This window comes from Notechis scutatus, chromosome 3 (assembly GCF_049901735.1).
Source record: "Notechis scutatus isolate UNSWTSFEM ecotype Mainland chromosome 3, rNotScu1.2, whole genome shotgun sequence".
Lineage (NCBI taxonomy): Eukaryota > Metazoa > Chordata > Lepidosauria > Squamata > Elapidae > Notechis > Notechis scutatus.
Window position 1 is genome coordinate 94,050,029 of NC_142011.1, and position 25,634 is coordinate 94,075,662.

The window sequence follows — 25,634 nt, forward strand, 5'->3', positions numbered from 1 at the left end:
TTACCCTTTCAAGTGATTTATGTCTCAAGCTGCATAGTATTTCCTGCAATATATGATAATATTAAAATGAAATACTCATTATTGTGGAACAAAGGAAAGGGACAACCTGTCCTTAGAGCTGCTGGGGAAAGTACAGTTTCTCAACCATTTATTTTTTACTTACTCTGCCAGAGGACTCAGCAGCAATTGTCATTTGCACAGTGGGTACTTCAGCAAGGGACGTACTAGCCATATGCAGACTAACTCCAGGTCAGAGGACCTTTGGAGAGTTCAGGTTATCCCTGAAGCAGCAAAATATATTCAGAATCAGTGCCAAAGGCAATGCCTGCTTTGAAGCCATCTCCATTTTGTGCTGGGGGGGGGCAATATTATTTTTTGATTGTAAAATAAAGTAAGTAATTGAGAGATAATGTTCACAGTATGAAAAAAGTTTGAAAAGTGGACCCTGAACAAGATGGCAGATACTGAATTTCAGCTTAAACTCCACAGGTAGGTTTGTGGCATTTAAACCCATGGGTCCACAGTAACGTCAGAATAACATAATAATCCCAGATTTAAATCTTTAGAGGAAGTTATGGAAAAGAAATTTGCCAAAGGTGTGAACGTTAGCGGAGGTTAAAAGAGGTGACAATCCAGGAAAGGCTTCTGATTGATACAGCAATATTGTGGGAGGCATGCATATTTTCTTGGGTCTTTGCTCATATGAAATTAAAGTTCGAATCCCTAGCACTGCATAACAGAATGAGCTCCTGTTACTTGTCCCAGCTTCTGCCAACCTAGCAGTACAAAAGCATGTAAAAATGCAAATAGAAAAATAGGGACCACTTTGGTGGGAAGGTAACAGCGTTCCATGTGCCTTTGGCGTTTAGTCATGCCAGCCACCACAGAAACGTCTTCGGACAGCGCTTTGTAACGGAGATGAGCACTACCCCCTAGAGCTGGAAATGACTAGCACGTATGAATAAGGGGAACCTTTACCTTTATAATACCATAATGCATCTAAAAGAGAAGGGGCTTATGCTACAATGCCATGACACCGTTTTTTGCCTTCTGGTTCCCATTGTTCATTCTGCAAATTCCATTGCTTCATCTACGTTATAATGATAGCAACAAAGTGTAAGGTATACAAAAATGTAATTAGCAAATTCAACTTTCAGTTTTATATAAATACTAACCTTTCAGTGTTACATATTAACAAATCATATTTTCTCAACAGTTAAAAATATGAACTGCCTGCCTAAAATGGTTTGAAGGTTGCATCATTTACAAAACAATATAAGAAACTTGTGTCCAGAGTTTTCTCAAAAAGATGTTCAAAATGAGGAATCCAGAAAGAGCAAAGGCACTACAGCATCTAAGTAGCAATGCTTGGGTTGAATTAATTGCCAAGAAGCTTTCTGAGGTAAATTAAGGTTAATGTTATGCTCTGCAAATTTTATAAACTGCTGCAACAGAGCCTAATATAGAAGCACATTCTAAAATTCTCAGTTAATTTATAAGCCAAGCTAAATAATTAAAAAAAGCTTGGAAGTGAAGAAAATTCACATTTTATGTTGTACTCTGCATGAAAGTTTCAAAGGACAGTTCTGCAAAATAAAGTTTAGTACTAATAATTTACTGAAAATAGGAACGGATAAAAAAACGTTTTTACAATATAACAGATTCAAAATGCATCTTGCATTAATAATATTTAATAATATGTATTTTGTTCCAGTTCTGTAAGGATATTCTGGATTCTCTATTTAATCTTTGCTTCCTTTATCTCAACGTTTACATTTACCAACTGAGAAATCATCTAGAAATTATATACTGAGATTAAAAAAAAATCAGAATACAACTTTAAAAACTCATGATCCTAGAGCAAGGGGCTTCAAACTTGGCTAGTTTAAGACTTGTGGACTTCAACTTCCAGAATTCCTGAGCTAACACGACTGGAGATAGAATTCTGCAAGTTGAAGTCCACAAGTCTTACAGCTGCCAAGTTTGAAGATCCCTGAGCTAGAAATTAGATAGTGGGGACCAGATGAATACAGATAGTCCTTGACTTATGACTACACTATGGTTGTTAAGTGAATCACTGCAGTTGTTAAGTTAGTAACATGGTTGTTAAGTGAATATGACTTCCCCATTGGCTTTGCTTGTCAGAAGGTCGCAAAACCCTGGGACACTGCAACTATCAAATATGAGTCAGTTGCCAAGCATCTGTGTTTTGTTTTGATCACGTGACCAGGGGATGCTACAATGGTTGTGTGAAAAGCAGTCATAAGTCACTTTTTTCAGTGCCATTGTAACAGAATGGTCACTAAACAAATGGTTGTAAATTGAGGACTACCTGTATTTGTTTCCCTAAGATGCAAAACACCAAAAGGGGTTAATATCTTAAAATTCACCTTTAGAAATGATTTCAAAAGTGCTCAAAATGTTCATAGAAATTACAGCAACTGAATTCCATCCATTTTGAGTTAAAAGGTTTTTATATTGGGTAAGATGCTAATACTGTCAGAACCTGGACAGTCAGAACTGCATGCATTTTGTTAAAAAGGATAATCTATGATAAAGCAGCAGTGAAAATCTCAGGGCCTACCATGGCTGTTGGAGCCACTTCAGCTCCAAACACATGAGTGAAGTGACATTAGTTTATGAGAAAGTGAGGTGTAGCAGCTTCAGTGTACCATTGTGCTTAGAAGCAAGACATGCATCCAAGCCTCAAATGAAGTTAAATGTCCCTTGGAGGACTAATACCAGCCTCAAGTCTAAATTTGGATATGAGACTATAGTTAGGATAGGATCTGATCCCTTTTTGGGGAAAGGCCATGATATAAAATCTCACTAAAATCTTCACAACTAAGAGACTTACAGCAGCCAACAATTCATCAAGTCAATGTCAGATCGATGTGTACTACCCACTATTTTTTGAGAAAGAGGACACAACTGTGGGAGTTTCACATTCTATAAAAAATTATTTTTAATGAATTTTCTAGGACTACACTCTCCAGGAATTACTTCAGATAAAAAATATATTGCTCGGTATCTTTAACATCTAAAAGCCAGTAACTTGCTAGACTTATCATCATATTTCCAGGATTGTTTCCTAATACGACTCAATAAAAATTCTATTTTGAAAATATGAAACTTTTTCATTCCTACTCACCTAGACTCTATGACTTGTACTTTCCCTATTACCAAATTCAAAGCACACACAAAAAAATGAAGCTACCTAACTAGCTCCTTGCTAATTTTGTTCCTTTTTATGCTACTCGTGTTTTCTTTAATACACACTTCCTTGACAAATGTTACTTGCCTGGAGAAGTGGGAGGGGACATAGGCTTGTACCTTTAAAAGTTCTTAATTGTATTTATTTCTGATTTATTTCAAGTAGACCTCTTTAACTATGGAAAGCAGTCCTTACAGCATTGCTGAATGAAGTGAGAATATTTCACCCTGAAGTAAATACACCGGGGAATTCAACGGAAGCAAAGAGAGGGAGTGACAAAATCCTGACATTGCCAATAACAGCCTTGTCAAAATTACAGTCTTGCAGCCATTAATTTCTCCCAACTTGTCTTTATAATGAAGCTTGAACATTCTCTGTAGAAGCCCATGACTGAGACGAGAGTTGAGACTGAGCCAGATTTTGTGCCTTGGATGCCAACATTCACATTTTTAGACATATAAACCAATAAAGCTAAAAAAAGAAACATCCATGTCAGCGCTACCTTTTTTTCCCAAGCTGGAAAAGATTCAGTAACAAAAAGGCCCAAGTTCCAACCTTACGAAAAGCTTTGTCAAAGGAAAAAGAATTATCTTGAGTTAATTTACCATTTAGAGGAAAGAAAAAGGCAGATATCCCAAGGCTAAATTAAGTACTTTAAAATCATTCCCTCCCCCAAAATATTATAATGATAAGGGAAGGAAGGGAAAGGAACTACAAATCTCATCACTTCTGGCTACAGGAGATGGCACAGGTGGTTGCCCCAAATGTCAATAACACCATCTGATGTGTAAATCACTTTAATTATCAAGTACAATCAGTGCTAATTGATGCATTTCTGCTGAAATAAGGCACACTCCTACAGAATGATTTTAACCTTATCTTAGCTACCTCTAGCTATACGAACAATTACAGGTCTTGAGTAGCTCCAAAAGATAGTTAAAAACACACTAATCTATCAGTTGATGTTTGGTTAGTATCACTTAGGGTAGGGGTCAGCAACCCGCAGCTCTGGAACCGCATGTGGCTCTTTCTCCCCTCTGCTGCAGCTCCCTGTCACTCAAAATATGCATCATAACTGCCAATGTGTGACACCTGCCGGCATGTGATTTATTGAGGAGGATGGCACACAGAAGCAGACAGCATTTTTGTTTTGCTGCAGATGGATAATTTAAATTTGGCTTTTGTTTCATAAATACTATAGTTTTTTATACATAGCATAAAGGTTAAAAAATATATATATATGCAGTGTTATCTTCATTTTAGATGCCAAAAGGGTTTTGAGGCTCCCCATGTTTTCTGTGGGAAACAGGTCCAAATGGCTCTTTGGGGGTTTAAGGTTCCCAATCCCTGACTTAGGGTCACCTGGGGCCTTAATCCTGGCTTAGAAAGAAAATAAAGTCTCCATGTTGACATACTACATTATTGTAATTCATATAAGGAAAAGAAGGGGCCTAACTACAATGTGTAGATACTTAACCATGATTTATTCCATTAATTTTGTGTGTCACACTGATCACCCAAAATGGGTTTGCATGTGCCAGGCTGACTTTGGTTGTAGCCCAGTGTGTCATATGGATATAGTCTAAGGATAACATGCAATTAAACCTTAATACTGAAAATGAGTACAAATGACATTCAGATGTCAAAGCTTTTTATCGGGTTAAAGGAAATAGTATACTATCTCTTGCTAGTGAGAGAAGCATCTGATACTCAGAACCAGTGGTTCAGTATGAGTTTTGCATGCACAATGTTTGTAACTCACCTACTGCAAGCCGTGTGTGTAAAACAGCTGCCGTGGGGCAATCGGCTGTGCTGAACGAAGCAGCTGAGCTTGAAAAGCAGGAAATAAAGGTAATAATAGAGCCAGGGCAGGTGGGAGGCCGAATAGCTGGTCATCGGAGTAAACCGGTTCACTCACAGATGATCATCAGAGCTACCTGTTCAGTCAAACCGGGCCAAATCGGTAGAATATCACCACTGCTCAGAACTTGTCTTTCTTTACCTGGTCAAGGGAGATAATATATAAATATATATAAACAGAATTTCTAGGCCTCAATTTAAAAAGCAAAACATTCTATGCAGCTGATTCTGTATTATTATACACAAAAATGACAGTATACACAGCAGACAAGATAACCATGCTGAGTTTCGCATCACAAATCACTAGTCAAACACTCCCCAAGTGTTTAGGACTGTGTGATGTATCGGTGGATTATGCGAGCAGATCCCAGTAAGGTGGCCTTCTGCAGCTGACCAATGGTGACCTTGTCAGCGTCAATTGTTTTTAAGTGCTTGCCTAGGTCTTTAGGCACAGCACCCAGTGTGCCGAGTACCACTGGAACCACCTGTACTGGTTTATGCCAGAGTCTCTGCAGTTCAATTCTCAAGTCCTCATATCTGGTGACTTTTTCAAGTTGTTTCTCGTTGATTCTGCACCAGGTATGGCAATGTCGATGATCCACACTTTTTTCTTCTCCACCATCGTGATATCTGGGGTATTGTGTTCCAGAACTTTGTCAATCTGTATTCGGAAGTCCCACAGTAGTTTTGCATACTCATTTTCGACTACTTTTTCAGGCTTATGATCCCACCATTATTATTATCACCATTATTATTATTATTATTATTATTATTATTATTATTATTATTATTATTATTATTATTATTATTATTATTATTTCTATAAACACATCATTGTGTGAACAGTGTGGTTCCAGGGTGTTTTACATTTTAAAACAAACATGACGATAATTTCACATTGGTATTATTGTCTTTCTTACATATTTTGATATTAATACATATTATCAATCATAATTATTCAACATGTCCATATACTATTTTATATTGATCTCTGTATTCTTAACATCCCTGCTTTTGTTATAAATTCTGTATTAATAGTCATATTTGCAATATTTAATTAATTTTGTATTTCAAATAGCCATTCCTAAATTCATGTTTATTCATAACAGCAACACACTTAAAACATGACAATTGCTCATTGCCCTAGGTTTGTATCATTTTTTTTATTCATTTCATTGTTATAGAACTTAGAACATAGGAAGTCATGGTAGCTCACTTACCATGACTGATAAGATGTATGAGAATAACCATACTTAGTCAAAAGGAAGATGACCCAGAATTTTTCATTCCATCCCTACTGCTATATCCCATCTACCAAGGAAAGCTAATATTCTTTATTTCTATTACTTTAATTTCTCAGTGAATTGAAGGTTAGTCTTCCATTTCAAATAGGGTTTCCATAACTGGATATAAAAATCTGGATGACCATAAGTGTACTATAAATAGATACACAAGCTGGCACGTGAGATCTAGATCTCAATGAAGACCAGTCATCTATCACAATAACTTTAATCACTGCTCATTTTGATCCAGACAGATTCAGATAAACCATTTTCTCTAGAATCCTCTGTAGGTAATCACCTGATGGAACAGAGAAAGGCTCTGCTATTTTTTAAGATGTTCTCTAGTGAAATGGTGAAACTCCAGTGTCTCTCATTATTATTAGTAATGGATAAGCTTCTAGGAACTTGGAATCCAACTACATTTGAGAAACTCTCTAATAAGCCTCTGCAATAAGTTACAGTTGAATAGATGTTTTGCAAACCAACTGTTAATCAGCCAGGCATATGGCAGGCTACTGTATAGAAATGCATATTTTCAAGAAAAAACAGTATTTCACAACAAACAGAATTTTAAGAACTGCCGTAATTTTCCTGTAACTGCTGCTTTTTCAGCTTAAGTGAACTTGGAATTTTGGGTTCTCTACTGTTTATCTCTTTTCATTTTTTTTTTTTTTTGTTTCCTTTTGGCTCCATGCAATTTGGCTTCCTATTTATAGTTTGTATGTCTCTGAAAACATTAAATTAACTTTTGGATGAAGGTTGTGTTTAGATTTTGGTATACAGGGACATTAAATAAATGCCTTGGAATTTAATTCAGATTTATCCCCATAATAGGGTAAAGGGGGTTATGTCTTCTTTTACAAAATACAAAATACGCCAAAAATAAAAAAAACAGTTTTTTCATCTTTCAGAGTAATATTAGAAATAAAATTGAGGCCTACAACAAACAATTACACCTTTGGTTTTCATGTCATTTTACATCATTGTATAATTAGCCATGCTCAGAATCTTGCCATAATCTGTTACTTTGATAATTAAATTTTTTACATTTAAAAATTCTGATGCAAGGCACAATTAATGGAGATTCATGACCTACTACATCATTACTGATTGGATTACAAATCAGCCTTCCCCATAACTCCAGGTCAACTACGTATGTCTCAACATTGCTTCAGAATGGAAATCCTTTCATAACCATATCATAGTTGGGGTGGTAGTACTCATATCTTTTAAAACTTACTCAGTAACTATAATTTAAGCAGATTAATTTGACTGAAGTTTAATAAAAATCCTTCCAGACAAATAACTCCTGCCACTGCCCAGTATTATAAGCTACTTTCTTTCTTCTTTAATGACATTTTTAGAGAAATATTTTGGGGGAAAAAGAAGGGCTAGAAATGGAAATTGTTTGGGAGAAGTATCTTTTTTGATGAAATTCAATTAATTAAACAGGACAAAAATGTCATTTAGAAACACCTGATACAGGCAAAGTTACTCTGATAGGAAACAGGTAGATGAAAGAGGTGCCTACAGCTTGCCCTTCAGAAGATGGGGGGTGGAATCCCAAATGTCAAAAGATTTGAGTTGCAGCTGCAGCGAAAACAGCACAAAACTATTTCCCCAGCTTTTTCTTCTCATCTTCTTCTGAATCAGTTAACCTGAAGAATTAATCCAGCAGGCCAGAAGTCCCATAACACTACACCAGTTATCACTGGGTGGCAATGGCTCGAGAGAAATATTTTGGAGGAGTAAGAAAAGTGTATAATTGACTTTTTTTTTCCCCCTGCTGAACTGGAATAGATAGATCAAGTATATAGTGAAACTATACATATATTCCTAATACAAGAGATATCACAGTGTGAAAAAAAAGGAAAGAGATAAAAGCTGACCACCCGTACTCTGCTAGACCAATTTAGACAATGGTTATCTTTCAGAGGAACACTGAAGTACATCTAAAGTAGTCAGAATGATTGCTGAAAGAGTTTAGATCAGGGGTGTCAAATTCCATTTCACTGAGGGTTGCATCAGGGTTGTGTTTGACCTTGGGGAGCCAGCTCTGGCGTAGCTAAGGTGGGCATGGCCAGTTCAACATCTCTTGTGTCAAGGGCATTTCTGGAGACCCAAGCCCTCTGACAACGGAACGGGTTCTCAAGCTCCATTTCCAGCTGCAACAGCCTCCTGCAACCCTCTGCCAGCGAAAACAGAGCTCAGGGGGGCTGCACACAGCCGTTGTCACCAGCAGAGGCACCATGGGCTGATCCTTCACTGTTTCCAGGGTGGCCCTGTGAACCAGTTCTAAGCACCCCGTGGGCCTTGAGTTTGACACCCCTGGTGTAGATGAATCATTTTTCTATAAATTGCAATATGGAACAATATAAGGTTGTACATACTAAGAAGGTGTTTCACATATTTCTATTATTACTTTAATGTGTAAGGGCATTTTCTTTTTAATCCTATGCTAGCCGCCCTAAATCACAATATATGAATTGAATGACCATATAATTACCATAAATAAACTAGGCAAGCAAATTAAGATTCTAGGGCCATTAGAAAAAACAAACTCAAATCCTGCATGAGAAGATAATGGAAGGAAATGTTTATATATCAGTAACAGATTTTAGGGGTTTTAAACTGAAGTCCTTCTTGAGTTTGGTCGGTGAGATTAATTGGATTTTAATTAGAGATGTGGGAAACTGGGATCATCTATGTAGAAGGGGTGCACTTTATCATGGCCCTATTCTTGTGGCTGAAGTAAAATACATCTTAACACTCCAGATTGCTAAGAGTTTGACAGTATAGGATGAAATGATCAGTGTTTGCTTATCTATGCAAGCACGTGTGTGTGCTATTTCTCAGTTAAACTTTCCTTACCATCTTCCACCCTCCAATGCAACCTACTCCAATAGGTAAAACTATATTGATGGACAAGGATGGGAAAAGGGTATACACCATACTGGCCTCATTGTACAAACTGCTTTTACTCAAGAGTCCTAATTAGTAACTTGCCACAGCCAACTTGCCACAGCCAACTTGCCATGGCCAACTCACCTCAGGACAACTTGCCATGGGACAAGAGTTACACTAATATTGAAGAAATAGTGGAATAGAATCATTAAAGAAGGGATGCCAAAGGAGGGACAAAATAAAATGTGAAAGACAAAAATTAAAATATTTTAAAAATTATTTCAAATAATTGAATTGAATTGTCCCACAGTGAACTGTTCCATGGTGAGTTGGCCTTGGTGCCTCAAGTTGGCCCATTTTGGCTCACTCTGGGGTAACCAAGCCTTTTCCATAGCCAAGTAGCCATTTGTCAATCCCCTCCACGCACAATATTTCTTTGTGGAGAATGGAGTTGTGCTTAGCTATTCTAAGGCAAGTCATAGTAATAATGACTTTAAAAAAATACACAAATATAAAGTAAACAAAGGGACGAGAGGAGTGATACAGAAAAATCCTGGGTGCTTTCTGAGCTTGGTTGTTTGCTTGCAGATGTTGTATGACTAGGTTAATATCTTTATGTTAGTTGTTACCTAGTCAGGTATCAAACCATCTGCAAACAAGCTCAGAGAGCACCAAGTACTCCTCAGTTCAACCCTGTGATACATATTTCTTTTGGTACAAAAGGATTCAATTACAATTGGGTTGATGATGGCAGAGGAAGAAATTCAGTCCTAGGAACGTCTTAAAACTATATCTGCTTAAATTTCCTCATTATGCCATTATGTGCTACCTCCAGTGGTGGGATTCAAATAATTTAACAACCGGTTCTCTGCCCTAATGATTTCTTTCAACAACCAGTTCACCAAACTGCTCAGAAAGTTAACAGCTGGTTCTCCCAAAGTGGTGCGAACTGGCTGAATCCCACCACTGGCTACCTCTCAAAAGACAGAGAATGACCGGTATCTACTAAAAAAAATAAACAATAGGAGCTGTCTCCAATTGTGTAGATTAAAGATGGGTCCTGCATTCAAAAGATTAGGAGATCATGAAAACTCTCTTTTCATGCAAATCAATATTTTGGTGTGATACTTCTTCTGCACTTCAAGTGTATTCCAGAATACGTCTGGAAGATGCAAGAGTATCTGTGGCAGCATAATGTGAATTTCCTTCAATATTCAACATGCAAAAGATTTCCTGAAAATATTGAATTCTGCTGAGGCATAGCAGCCATTGCTTCAAGATACAGGCAATATTCCTATGCTGAAACCAGTGAGAAATTTGAAACCAACACGCAATGCCAGTTTATTCATCCCAGACAAATTTATGGTATCGCATCTGTTTCAAATGCCACAAGAAAGGGAGATCTCTTGTGTAGATACAGTACTCACAGCCTACAGCAGGTGCTGTTGGGGCTATCATTGTAAAGGTTCCAGTTAATACATTTCTCCACTTTCATTGCAGAGCTTTATGAAAAGGAAAACAGAGAGGTTGTTGTGCCAATTCTGAGAGCTTTCACATCCTAACCTCTCTATGTGGCTCAAGCTGTGCAGATCACAGAAAAGAGGCAAAAGTTGTGCAGAGGAGAGCATTTTCTGCTCTAATAACTGTCTTTGTTAGTGCTCAGACAAAAGAGAAAGATAAGAGAAAGAGAAATGTTAAGCCATTTTTAAAAAATGACAGACAGGTGCTGCCTTTCAGCTTTTCTTTTTAAATAGTCAATTACTGAGATCACCAAGTGAGACACCAAAAAGAATTAGAACTTGCAACCCAGAGGAAAAGTTTTATTAGCCTATCTAATGTCATGTGTTTGGCCATATATGAAAGGCCATCGATTGTTTTTACATGGGAAAAATGTTTAATTCTGATCCCAATTATGAAAGCTATCTGAAGATCACATACTTGGCCTGAATAATGAAGAAGTACTGCATAGGCCTAGCACACAAACACACGCACAAAGAGAGAGTATGTGTGCTCTGAGCATTTAAATTTGTTATATAGATTGTATCACGCTGCTCCATAGTATTAACTTTGGAAGAGAACTGTTTCAGTTTGTCCTGACATTAAAAGCTACTGAGCTCTCAAGGGCATGTGCTAAATGTTTGTTCCGTTTACACAGCTAAATACACTTCTATGTATATGCAAGAAGTGGAACTTTCCTCACTAGCATCATTAGGAGAGGTGAAGAATGATCCTGTGGGGAGAAATCATGATTTTAGTATCAATGTATTTTCCTGTTCAAGCACTGATACACAATAAATTAAATTTATAACCATCTTTGATCAGCTAAAGCAGCTGGAATTTGCCTTTAATTCCCCTTGAACTGGAAACACCAAGTTTTACTTAACTATGTGCTAATTACCTATGACATTTGGCCCAGCAAATTTTCCCTATAGAAAAACCTTTTAATTACTTTGCAAATCTACCATATAGGAATTTGGAACAGGATTCTGTTTACAGTGTTGGAATTTCTCTCTAATTATTTGCATCTGATCTAATTTTATCAGCTTAGAGAGTTATAGTCAAATATATAAGGCCATTTTGGAGAGTTTGTTTTATAAAAAAAAACCTTGTTGAAATTAAAAGGTTATATCCTGATCAAATGACTATAAAGTGTTTCCCATCAATGTCCCTGAAAGAAGCTCAGATATTGCTGTGAGTCCAGAAAATGTCAATCATGCCTCTCACACATGTGACACTTCTTTTGGCATAGCTATATTGAAAGCATTTATACTTCCCTTCAGTTCATGGTTGATTTATATATATTTAATATGCTGCCCATTTCACTGTCAAGTAACCCTGAGCAGCTTACAAATTTCATTAAAAAAAAGATACAAAACATTCAAATGTTAAATATTAAAATAGAGGTTAAATAAGTTTAAAAACTAGAATACCATGGAGTAGAGGTAGGATCTTCTTCCTACTGCAATAGACATCTCCAACATGGAATGCCCTCATCAGGATCCCAGGCCAATTGGCAGAGTCAGTTTTTTGAGGCTCTTATGGAAGGCCAAGAGGTGGGGTCAGAATCCACCTTCTGCTACAATGAGTGGGGAAGGCCAATTCCATTGGGGTGAGATGGTTCCTGAAGTGGTCTGGACCATAAACACCTTGAATTGGACTCATAAGCGGACTTGCAAATCAGTGCAGCTCAGGCAACTTGGGATACCTTACGGACTTCTAGAACTGACATAATGTACATAGCCTACTCTGAAAATCCACATGGCTGCATTCTGTATCAGCTGTAACTTCCAAATACTCTTAAGAGTATCCTTTTATAAAGGGCATTGTAGTTGTCCAAATGTGAGATAACTGGGACATGAATGATTTAATTAATAATTAAGAAAATATAAGATCGGTAAAGATTGATTTAAATAATAAGTTATAAAATCCGAATTAATATTAATTAAATACTTAAATAATTTAATGTCATATATTAATGTATACTTAATTAATTCTTAGCAAATAAATCCTTGTGGCTTTAAATCCATTTAAGTTGCCCTCGTGCAGGGGTTCCTTAGCTTTTTACCATCATACCTTGCTTTAGTGTAATCCTAATGTACATAACCTAGCCTGAAAATCCAAATGAATGCAAACAATCAATGAAAACAATACAATGAAATATTGGGAAAGGTGGATTTATTGTAACAATGTGCAATTAAAAGGTTTTTTATAGTTCCCCTGGATTTCATCTATTCCATCCCAAGGGAGATATATAGTACCTTGTAGTTGAGAAACCTTGCCCTCATGCAATGATGTCCAACCTTGACAACTTTAAAACCTTCAACTCCCAGAATTCCCCAGTCAGTGATATTCCTCTCACAGATGAGGCCAGCTTGTAAAACTCTCTTCACGTACAACTTTGGAAGGCCCCTCTTCAGATTTGTTTTAAAGATTACTTTTATCCTTCAGTTTCCTCTTTCAGAACTTGGTTTTTAAGAGGGTCATTCAAATATTTTTAAAGTTTAAAGTTGTCCAGGCATTATTAGTTAGTACTTAGATGCTATGTTTTGTGGTTGATATTACTGTGATTTGGTTTGATTTATATTTTTAATCAACATGTTTTTCCAGGACTGAAGGGTTATAATTATAGTTTGTTTTTTTCTTCCAAACTCGGGTTACATGGTTGGTTAAATGTTGAACAGAAAGTTATGTGAACTTCAGCTCAGTTCAAAAAAATTGAGTTAATTGAATATCTCATAGGTATTAAACTGTTGTGAAACATTTTGTGAGAATACAGCTTCTGAGATGTCTGCAGCATTTCTAAGTATAATGTAACCTCATCTTGGCCAAATTAATTAGCTGAAATAATTTTTTAATGGTTAAATACTATAAAAAGCAAAATGCTTTACGTTTTTTCACAGCAGATCTTTTCTCTGAAACAGTCTGGGAAAAGAAAGAGATGAATGGCAGACATTTATTTTTTTTAAAGAAAAGAAATCCTAGAAAAGAAAAGAGATCCTAGGAGTAAAATTTGGAGTAAGATAGCAATGTTCTTAAATGCAGAAATATCATATTGACAATAAAGGGATTTGTCGTCAAGACCATGGTTTTCTCAGTGGTAACATAGATCATAAAGGATTACTAAAGAAAAAAATAATGCCATTTTGTGGTACTGGAGAAAATCTTTATGGTGCTGAGAATACCTTGAATTACAAGAATAATTCTTCTCCTTCTTCTCCTCCTCCTGTCCCTGAAGTTTTGTTTTTTGTTTTTGACAAGATTTTAGAATGGTTTGTCACTACCTCCTTCCAGGACTAAGAAAAAAGGATTGGCCCAAAGTCACCCAGCTGGTAATTTACCAGTCTAGCAAAAACCCTATTGAGCCATCTGCATCAGGGTATTAAAAACAATGGCTGATATGGTTTTCCCATATAACTTTTAAAACAAGCTTACTGTTGTTAGAGTTCGGATCCTTATACTGGAGACATAAAGTCCTTGAAGCAATTTTTCACACATTTCCATTACAGTTCCATTACTACCAGGGGCGGGCGGAGGGAAGAAAAAGAAAAAAAGCAAGCAGTTAGTTTTCAAGAATGGTGCCTGAGTGTCTCGGAAGCTGCTCATACATTGCATGTTAGCAGACAGCAAGACTACTAAAAAGTAAAGTGGGGGAACTTGCTTTTTTAAAATCACTTTCATCTCTGAATACCTAAGTTACTCACCAAGCAGTGTATCTTTATGAATTACTCCAACTCAGCAGGAAATACGATTAAAGCCACTGCATTCCAGGCCATAAATCAAAAATTGCCTACTTGTTAGTCATAACTGTACAAACTCTATATTTTATAAGGAATGCAATTAAAGATACAAACATATGTCTAAGATTACCAGAGATTTTACTATAAAACCCATTAACGGAGTCTTCAACTTCCTCAGGAGACATTTGCTTAAAGAATCAGCATATTTTGCCTTGTTTAAGAAAATGTACCAATTATATATGTTCCCGAAATAAAAGGTAAAGTTGTTAAAGTTCTCATCTAGGATAAGATGCTGGATTCTGCATGTAATGTAAAGTGTGCTTTGTGTCTAGTGTACATAATATTTTCTGTATGGTGTGAAATTTCTATTTCTTGTTTCTACAGTTTCTATCTTCTGTACTAGCTCTATACCTGTGCATCACTATGAAACTATGTGATCAAGCTTAGTTTTTGGGGAGGAAAATAAGGGGGGAGGAAATGTGCCTCTGCCTACCAGCATCCATCAGTATTCATCTGGCTAGCATCCTGTCGGTGTGTGAGAGACTTGAGGGCTGTTTGGAAACTGAAGCAGTATATTTGCTGTGTGAGCAAGAAGGAGACAGCAAGGAGCCTGGGCATGGCTTGGCTCAACTGTTCTGTACTAAAGCTGGTTGCTGCTGTGAAACTAAAACTGAAACTCCTCTCCTCTGCTTGTGTTTTGCATTTGGAACAGATTTCTTTACAGGTGGGGAGGGAATCATGTTCTCACATTTTACATTTTCAATATATGTGTCATTTTTTATTCAGATTGAATATTCAAGGCAGTGTGAGTCTCCAAAATGATAAAATGTAAAATATCTTTTGCAGGCTTTCAGCACCTGTTTGCATCCTTGAACCTCTCTGGAATATGCTGAATATTTTTTTTTTACCTTATTTTGACATTTAGGGAATGTATAGGACTTTTAAGTAGCAAAATGATGCCTTGGGGCAGTGTTTTTTAAACTTGGTAACTTTTAAGATGTGTGATGTTCAACTCATGCTGGCTGGGGAATTCTGGGAGTTGGTTGAAGTCCACACATTAAAGTTGTTAAGTTTGAAAAACAGTACCTTAAGCCTTGCAAATGCTTCATATCCATTTTCTTTCTTAAAATCTCTCCCTTTTCCCACCAAAGTGCAAAAAAACTGGGCCAAAAGCTGTGCCCGTCCCCACTTTGGTGACATCATCGCATATAAATAATTATCTCCCAGGCAGAAAAAAATTGGGAGCATCCTTAAGTGAGCTTCAGCTGGCATCAGTTTTCATGTAGATTCATATTGAAATAAATGATTCTTTACACTGGTGATTCTTTATAAGGCCTTAAATATTAAAATCAACTCCTTGATTGTTGCTGTGAAAACAATTTGTCACCAGTGCAACCTTTCACATGGTGATTTACCATGTGATGTGATATTCTACACCAGGGTGTCCAACCTTGGCAACTTTAAGACTTGTGGACTTCAACTCTGGGAGTTGAAGTCCACAAGTCTTAAAGTTGCCAAGGTTGGACACCCCTGTTCTACACTGATTAGCTGCTTAATGGACATCTGGAAATCCCTTTATTCTCAATTCCACTATCTTATGAAGCTACTCAGAATTTCAGTAAGAGATGTAACTCATAGTTATGATGATTTGCTATTAAGCAATATTTTAATGTTTTTCACTATTGCTTTGATTAAAGTTACTATAGTACTGGATCTCATAGCAATTCTCTCAGACTAAAAATGTTCCATAGATCACTCTTGATAGTAATGCACATCATGGTTTTGCAGTTAAACAAGGAGTTTAAAAATATTTAAACCCGGGATTCCCAATCTTTTGCTCAAGGTTCCATTCTTCTTCTGAGGTCGGTAAAATAAGGACCCAAATTGTTAGGGGCAATATGCTGACTCTGTAAAGAGAGCTGTAAAGAGAGGACTGTAAAGCACTGTGAAGCAGTATAATAAGTCTAAGTACTATTGCTGTTAACATTTTGTGAGTACATCAAACAAAATGGTTGCTGTTAAGAAGCGAGACTTATCCATTCATGCAGTGACAAATGTTAGTTATAAATCATTAAGTTATCAAACTCAAAGTCAGAAAATTGCTCCCTGACACTTTCTGGCTCTTAATACACGCCCTATTAACTCATTCATGTCAGAGGTGGTATTCAGCAAGTTCTGACCAGTTCTGGAGAACCGGTAACAGAAATTTTGAGTAGTTCAGAGAATCGGCAAATACAACCTCTGACTGGAGTTTTTACAGTATCCTTCTGCTGCCATGCCCACCAAGCCATGCCCACAGAACCAGTAGTAAAAAAAATTGAATCCCACCACTGATTCATGTATATATATTCTGAATAAGATGGCTGTAAGCAAAAAAAAAAAAATATGTAAGCAAAAACTGGGATGCAGCCATTTGTATTTTCTAACATGATCTTGGAAGTGAATCCCAAAAATGATGCTTTGTGAAGCCACATGCCAGCTTCCATTATAATATTGTCCAAATCTATCTTGAAGGATATGAAAAAAAAAGTAGGGGAAGAGAGACTGAGAATACTTCTACGTATTTCAGGAAACAACCCCACATAGGTTGGAAAAGCAGTGAATGTTATGGCTCCACAATCAAAATGCTCAGTGTGCTGTGTTAGATAAATTTGAGCCAATATGTCTTGCTGAAATACATAGCATGAGATGAGAATGTACAGTTATTCACTTTTGGCTTTCTCTCAGTTGCAGATAAGGTGGGATGAGCAAAAAGTAGCTTATTATCTATTGCTGGACAGCCAGACTCCACCTAATATACGTTAATTGCTAGATACGAGGATTTTTGTGGACAGCTCTTCATATGTGAATATTGTTATGAGATTGCTAGTACATAGTGCTGTTTACTGACTTAATATACATGTTAAGCCAGGAATTTTTTTTCTAGTGTTCTGTTTTTTAAAGATGAAACAAAGTTCTTGTAAAGCTTTCTTATTCGAGCTTCTGAGCCTTCCATGACAGGATGATCCACTAAAAGGCAATCTGAAGGAACTATGTACACACAGTGCAGCTACACATTTACTGTAAGCTTTCTTCAAAGCATGTTAAGGGATGTGGGGAGGGGGGAGTGGAAAAATTGAGATAGAGGAAGAGCAAGCCTAAACTACAAAAGAGTGAATTCAAATTATTTGGGGGGTTGGAGGTTTATTGAAGTGCATTGTGGCCTTAACAATCTAGAGGTTTAACAAGCCTGCACTTGTTCTTGTGATCATGGCTTTTGAGATTGCAGGGATATGACTGGAGAGTCCTTCTTTGAAGCACTTTTCATCAAAAGGTTGCGCCCGCCCCCGGGGCCCGGGCCGCAAAATATGGGGGTGGGTGCTCTTGATCTAGTTTATTTTGTGTGAAAATGATTTGGGCATTATGGGGCGGGCCTGACTTACGGTTGCTTGTGTGAAAATGATTTGGGCATTATTAACCCCAGCAAAACCAATTCCTGAAGAGAAGGACAAAAGGAAGGGAACTCAACTCTTGGCTACTTCAACCATTCAGAAATCATACTAATTTCAGCAAATTGGATGTGGTGAAGGAGCAAAAGAAGTTGAATGTCTGGTATTCTTCTGTGAATACAGTCAGATTCAACCAACAGTATCTACAAAAACGATCACAAATGTTAGCATTCCCCTCCTTTTCTTTTTATCCATCTGTTTGGAAGTTCATAAACCTGTAGGCACCATCTTCCCATTTTCTCTAAGGGAACAGGCATCCGATGCCTACTATCAACCCATTACAAATTATCAGAATAAACAACATATTAGCTATAGTCAATGTTTCTATCAATGTATCTTTTCCCAGGTGGTTTGACAAGACTTCAGAACACCAAAGGAATCCTGTCAGCCCCATCTTTAGTGGTCCTCTTGTTTGTCCAGCTTTTTTTCTTCTGCCTTTGTTCATTTTTTTCCTCCTTTATCTGTATTTCTTGCAGCTGCCTGTGTTTAATTCCACACTTTGTCTATCTGTACCTTTGTTCACACCTTCCCTCTCGCAAAGTCTATCCTTCCTTAAAGGCGCCGTGAAATTATGCAAAGCTTTTCCCTCAGGTCTCCCCTCCATATTTCTCTCCTGCAGACAAGCTCTCACACTCCTAATGAGGTTAGCTGCTGAAACTCAGCAGCTGCCTTCAGTCATCTCAGATAAGCTCATAATGAGAAGCTCTGACTCCTTGGAACATCAGTTTTCTATTTTTTATTTTTTTTTGTGCGTGGGGGAGAGAGAGAGAGAGAGAGAGTGAGAGAGAATGGTGTGAATGAAGAGCATAAAGTTTCTGTTAGGGAAGAATTCACTCATGAGTACCAAAGGTTCTTGGTAAACATCATCAGAGTAAGACTTCACACAAGGGAATTTGCAAGAGAGAATAGAAGCAAAGGCAAAAAGCATTTTATTTAGCAAATGGGTTGGGTCAACCCTTGTTGCCGTGGTGAAATACTACTGGTTTGGCCCAGTTCACCCGAACCGGTAGTAAAAAACAAACAAACGATCAGCTGAGAGGAGAAGAAGAAAAAAGTGCAGGATCGGCCTTCCCACCTGCTCCTGCGCTTTTCTGTTCTTTCCCCTCTCAACTGATTGGCACAGCAGAGCCTCAGGTGGTGTTCGGAAAGCTGTGTGCACCTTTGTTGCACGCATGTATGCGGAACCGGTAGGGAAATCGATAGAATCCCACCACTGCCTTGTTATGTTCCTATCCTCTCCACTCACACCCACAATATTTGCCATAGGGAGGAGAGGAAAAGCCTGCGATGTTTTGCTGAATGAAGATGCTCTTTGTTCAAAGAATACTGTCTTAGGGTAAACCTGAAATAAGCCTGGTTAATTATGTTAACTACCTAGCTGTGCTAAACACTTTTGCATAACTAATATAGGAACACATAGTAATTGTGTTTCAGTTTACTGGATATAGAAGATTAAAAAACACTTAGGGAATAAGTCCCATTCTCATCACCAGACTTGAAATTCAGGGCTAAAATAATGTCAGCATAAATAAATAAGTCAGTCAGTTAATAGTTTAGTATTGGGAATGACAATGTTATTACTGATTTGGTAGAAATTCTCTCTACTATCTGCCTATAAGCAACAAGTTATATCAGGCCAGAAAGTTTATTTGACATATTCTGCAGCCTCCACACCAGCCAGTTTCCAAACTGATGGGGGATGCCTGCATTTATAGTCCCATCATATCTCAAGAGCATTATCTTGGATAATTTGGCAAAAGTTTTCTAAGATTACAGGGAGGGACCTTCTACAAAATTGTCTACCAGGATATTTTTCAAAGAAAACATGCATTTTATCTTTAGCTCCATTTTCTCTAGCAAGGTTAATTCTGGAGTGTATCCAGATGTTTTTATGTTTATCTATTGGGAGTAGGTGGGAGTTAGTCATCAAATGAAAAGGGTTGTTTTTTTTTATTGGGATGGTGATACAGACAAGGGAAATCAAACGTCGTTCCACAATTATCTGACAAGATGCTGTTTTGGGAGAATCAAACTTATGGGTACTGTTCATAGATTGTTATTGTTTTTAAGTCAAACCATAGTATAAAACATGATTCCTAATGACTTGGCCTGGTCGCTTGGTAGATTCATTTGGAAGTTTCTTTTACAAGTTTAATAATTATGTATGAGAGTATTTAAGTAGGCCTGATGTGTACATTCACATTAAGAGCACCCAGCTATAAATTAGGATAAACAGAGCAGGGATAGTCTGTATATATAGAAATGGCATCCCTCCAGAAACATTTTACCCCATGTGGTTCATTGGCCAGCTAGGCATGTCATTGGACTCAGGGATATGTTGTACTCCTATAAATGTTACCCTATCATTCTATTAAGAGGATAAAATTGGTGATTCTACTGTTTCATTGAATTCTTTTGATAAAGGGCTCTTTCCATTTTAAACAAAGGGTTTAAAAATGGACTTTATCCACACAAGCTTATTCTTTTAAAAATGTTAAGATTCTAAAGTGATTGAGCCCAGGATAAATTTTTATGAGTCAAATTATTGTCTATCTAGAAAAGCATTGCCTGCTAACTCTAACTAAAAGACAAATTGCAATTTACACTCTTCCTTCATTTGTTTATAATGTACATACCTAATAATTCAGAATAAGCTAACTTGATTTATCTGGCCTTTGACTGTTCTCCATTTCATGTTTTAATTGTCTGTATCAAGAAATTTCTTATTTTTTCATTATATTTGGTTAATATAATGAACATATATGGAGAAGAATGTTCATAATTCCTTGCTATTTTCTCTGAAGTCCAAAAGAATTGAAAGTTCCCAGATGGCCTTTCCCAATTCATATAATACTTCTAGTAATTTATCTTTTTGGAGAAAATAGCAAGAAAATGTCAACATACAGGTGGCTTCCTTAAGCCATTGTTGCATTTTGTAGATAAGTCACAGCTAGCTAGCAATTGAGGCAGGAAAACCCATATTTTGGGGGGAAGCCATTTAGATCCATCAGATACCCAGAATAAACCTTTTCTGATCCACCATCCCAGCAGAAGTTTAAAGTAGCAGCCAATCTAAATCTAATCAGTGAATGATATGCCTAAAACAATAGAGTTACATGTAACATTTTTAGATCATAAGTTTCACCAGAATAGAAACATTATGAGAGTTGTTGTATGCATCTAGCCAAATACCATGCAAGTATATGGATTAATCGACCTGGATATGGCCTGATCCAGTGCATGCATCTGAAGAAAATCACCTGGGACTGAATAAATACAAACATTGGCAATCTAATTGGTAAGCAACCCAGTTGGGTTGGCGCCTACCCTGTTGCTTTTCTGAAAGGACCCAAAAATATGGTTTTGTCAGTGGGTCTGGGAATCGCAAATAGAGATAGAGCCAACCAAGTGTTTGATTTGATTGCTTTATTGCTCCCATGGAGGTGAGGTGGGGCTTTTAATGGAGGTGTTATACATTAGATTTTAAAATGCTGTAAGCTGCTTGGAGTCACCTGTGTGTGAGTTGCGTGCCTATATAAATTTGTTTAATAAATAAATAAAATAAATAAAAATAATGAGCAGATGCCAAAATCACTAAGTCATGAAGGTAGATACATGCATTTCACACTTGACCATATGATAAAGAAAAAAAAATTGCCATGTGAATTGGCAGGAAAAAAGTTGTAAGTTCATTACCATAATTACCAGGTTTTCAGTTTGTGATGACACATGAATCTTTGCCTCATAGAAGCTTCTGCTGAAGGAAATTTCACAAGCAAGCATTTGGCAACGACATACACTGTTTAATTTGGCATGCCCACTTCCTCCAAAGAGGCCTGGTAGGTCAACAGCTGCACACCTGCATAAAGAAATTCTTTCTTTCTTTCTTTCTTTCTTTCTTTCTTTCTTTCTTTCTTTCTTTCTTTCTTTCTTTCTTTCTTTCTTTCTTTCTTTCTTTCTTTCTTTCTTTCTTTCTTTCTTTCTTTCTTTCTTTCTTTCTTTCTTTCTTTCTTTCTTTCTTCCCAGGCTCAACGTATAGCCTGTACTTCTGCTTATATTTTATTAAACTCTGTTTCCTTGTGTGGTCTTATGCTAAGCTGCTCTTTCCAAATGCCTGAAGTCATTACTGTTTCTTTGCATCAAGCCTCCAAATGAAGAAGCATCATCCTTCAGTGTGCTGAATTTCAAACATTTGCCAATAAAGGTGGTTAGTTTTGTGTGTTATGCTTTTGTACGCCGAGCATGCTCATTGTTACATTTTGCAAAATATAGTCATTTCCCTTTAAAAAAAAAAAAGTTTGCATTTCATTTTTATTTCAGGATTAAAGTTCTGATAAAGCACATCTTGCAATATTTGCTTTTCTTTTCTCCTGGAAACAGAGTTCTGGGTTTTTGTTTTTGCTTTTTTACTTTTTGATTGTGCTTTTGAGCAGGGGTGTGATTCTACCGGTTCAGACTGGTATGGGTGAACCGGATGTTAAATTTGCATCTGGTTCACCAAACATGCATTTGAACTAACCGGCTGGCTCCTCCCACCCTGCCCTGCCTCTCCCAGGAGTCTCCACGCAGCCCATTTTCGATGCAAATAAGTGGAGGGTCCACATGGAAGCTCTGGGAGGGGGAAAACAGGCCTTCCAGAAGTCTGGAGGGCCTCCAGAGCCCAAAGAGACCATTTTTGCCCTCGCAGAGGCACGAGGGAAGCCTCTGTTCCTTTGGGAAAGCGAAAAACGCCCCCCCTGGAAGTTCCAGTAGGCCACACCCACCATGGCCATGCCACCCAGCAACTGGGCAGTGAGCCAGTTGCTGGGATTTTTGAATCCCACCCCTGCTTTTGAGCATGTTGGATGGGCTGTGGATAGATTTTTTTCCACTCTCTTTGTAAGTGTATACGGGAATAACTCTGGGGGACAGGGCAAAGGGAATGGTCAGATAAGAGACAGCATAACCCATAGCTGCATAGTGGGCAGATGTTGGAATTGAAATAAGTAGCTTTGCATGGGAAGCAGACTTATTTTGACTATCCTGTGTATTGTAAGTCAAAACAAAATGAAGTTACGTAATAAATTTAGACACTAGAAGAAACAAAAGAATCATTTAAACAATGAGAAACCTGATTTTAATGTCAGTTAATATTGCTACTTACAAAATGACACAAAACATTAATATCAGAAATATTAAAAGAGATTTTTGAAGAATAGTGGCAGAAATTATTAACTACAATATCAATACTGTCAGTTATGATGTCTGCTTCTATGAGTAAACTATGTCTAAAAGATGTTAATGAAATAACGATAGATGTAGAACAAATTTTTCCTAATAAAATAGAAAAAAAATATTTGAAGTGGAATTACAAGTGAGATGCCAAGAGAATGATTTGGAAAAGGACACTTTAGTGGGTATGCAAAAGAAATTGGCCAAAGGTTTAAAAATTAAAAAAGAGATGCAAACGATAAACCAAGTCAATGAGCTGGAAAATGTTTTCTTACTGGGCCTACAAAAAAGGCTTGTTAAAATTTTGAAGAAACCTGTGCAATAGGATTTGATTTCTGTTAAATTTTTCTGTATCCCATGACAATATCTGACTGAGTTAAAGATTAGACCAGGGGTGGGATTCTACCAGTTCGCACCTATTCACTAGAACCGGTTGTTAACATTCTAAGCAGTTCGGAGAACCGGTTGTTAGAAGAAATTACTGTCCTAATCTTGTAGGGAAGGCAGGAAGGAAACATTCTGGTGTTGCTTACAGAAACTGCCTCTCTGTTAATCCTCATTACATTCTTGGCAGGACTAGACTTCCTGTTTCAGGAACGTCTCTGGAGTTTTTTTCCCCTCCTTTGCTGGTACTTTGCTTGTGTGGAGTGACCATTCAAAGTTACAATGGCACTGAAAAAAGTGACTTACGACCATTTTTCACACTTACGACTGTTGTAGCATCCCCACAGTCACGAGAGGGCATGCGAGGAGATGTGTGCCTTGATGTGAGTGATATTGAGTTGGCCACACCCAGCCAATAACATGACCACCAAGCCATGTCCACCCAGTCACATGACCACCAAGCCATGCCCACCACCTAAGCCATGCCCACAGAACCAATTGTTAAAAAATTTGAATCCCATCCCTGGATTAAACCTGTTAGAAATAAAAGTAAGGAATATAAAGTTGGTTTACTTTATCAAGGTTAAAATCAGACATTTCTTTTTGCAATGTTCTGGAAACCCTTGATGGACTTTTTGCAGATACCAGAAAACTTGGAAAACTTGATGTTTATGGATGTATTTATAAACAGGGGATGAGACATAAAATGAAGAAATATCTGTAACCTTACATAGGTTGAAGAATTATTAAATTTGTTTATACATGTTGTGATAAAGGCTGGAAGAAATTTCTTTATATATTTCTTTTTCTTTATTGTATTCTTTTCTTTTTCTTTCATTTCTTTTCCTGCACATTTTTGTTCCCCATTCTTTTCTCTGACTGTAACTTTAGTGTGTATTAGATTTTACTATTGTAATTAAAATTGTTAATAAAAATGGGAAGGAGGCTGAGAATGTGGGGGTTTGTTTGCACGCTGGATTCATTTCAGCAGTAACATCAGTTTGGATATCTGTGAATGGATATTATAAAAAACACCTGAACTAGAAACATTATTAGTTTCATCAATAATCAGGTTTATAGCTTTTTCATCCTTCTATATTTACTTCAGTAACTATTTAAAGATGACAATACATTAGAAGTACTTTAGCACAACCTGGTGGGCAAGTAATGAAGTGCAATAGAAACCTTTTCTTTCATAATTGGACAGAGAGAAGCTGGGCTGCTCAGCTTCCCCCCGCCAACCTAATAAAGGGTTGTTTGAAGTCCATGTAGTATACATAGTTTTCCCAGGTAGATGACTCTACATTTAAGATAGCATTCACACACACAAATTAAAAAAACAGCAAGAATAACAAAAGAGTAATAAAAAGAACCGCATTAAATGGGAAGGACAAAGAACAAAGTGGAAGTAAGAAGGTAACTGGACAGCAAAAGTGTTAAGAAAGAGAATATTCCTGGTTATGCAATGCAAAAATAATATAGTTATCTGGCAGGAACGTCTTCCAAGCAATAGCCAGTGTTCTAATCTTCCAGCTAATTTTACAAATATTCTCAGGACCAGAGCCATTTGCAAGTAGACTGATGTTTGTCAAAGTTGTTATCTTTAAGAAGAGTAGACTGCAACATGCTGGGCTAGAGAATTCTAGGAATTCAAATCCAGTCATCTTAAAGTTGCCAGGATTGAAAAACACTATTCTTCATCATGTATATTTTCCTAGTAGTTCCCCCACCACCACCAATTATCATCACTGCAAGTAATCTTTAACCAACCCATGGAGATGGCCATGTACACTCATCTGCCACTCTTTAAAGCAGCTGTATTTTTCCTCTGAGTCATGTAGCTGTCCTCCACAGCTCCTTTGATCCAGAGAAAAGTTGCATTTATTTTGAAGAGTTGCCAGCAGGTGCTGTACAGTTTCTCTCTGTTTCTCTGCATTGAAAGCAAGGTTTGCCCTCAATACATGAAGCCTCGCATAGCCCTATTATTTCCTGGCTCTCCCCTTTGCTGTTACTCCATTGTGCAAATTGCATACTTTTTTGTTTCCAATTCCTC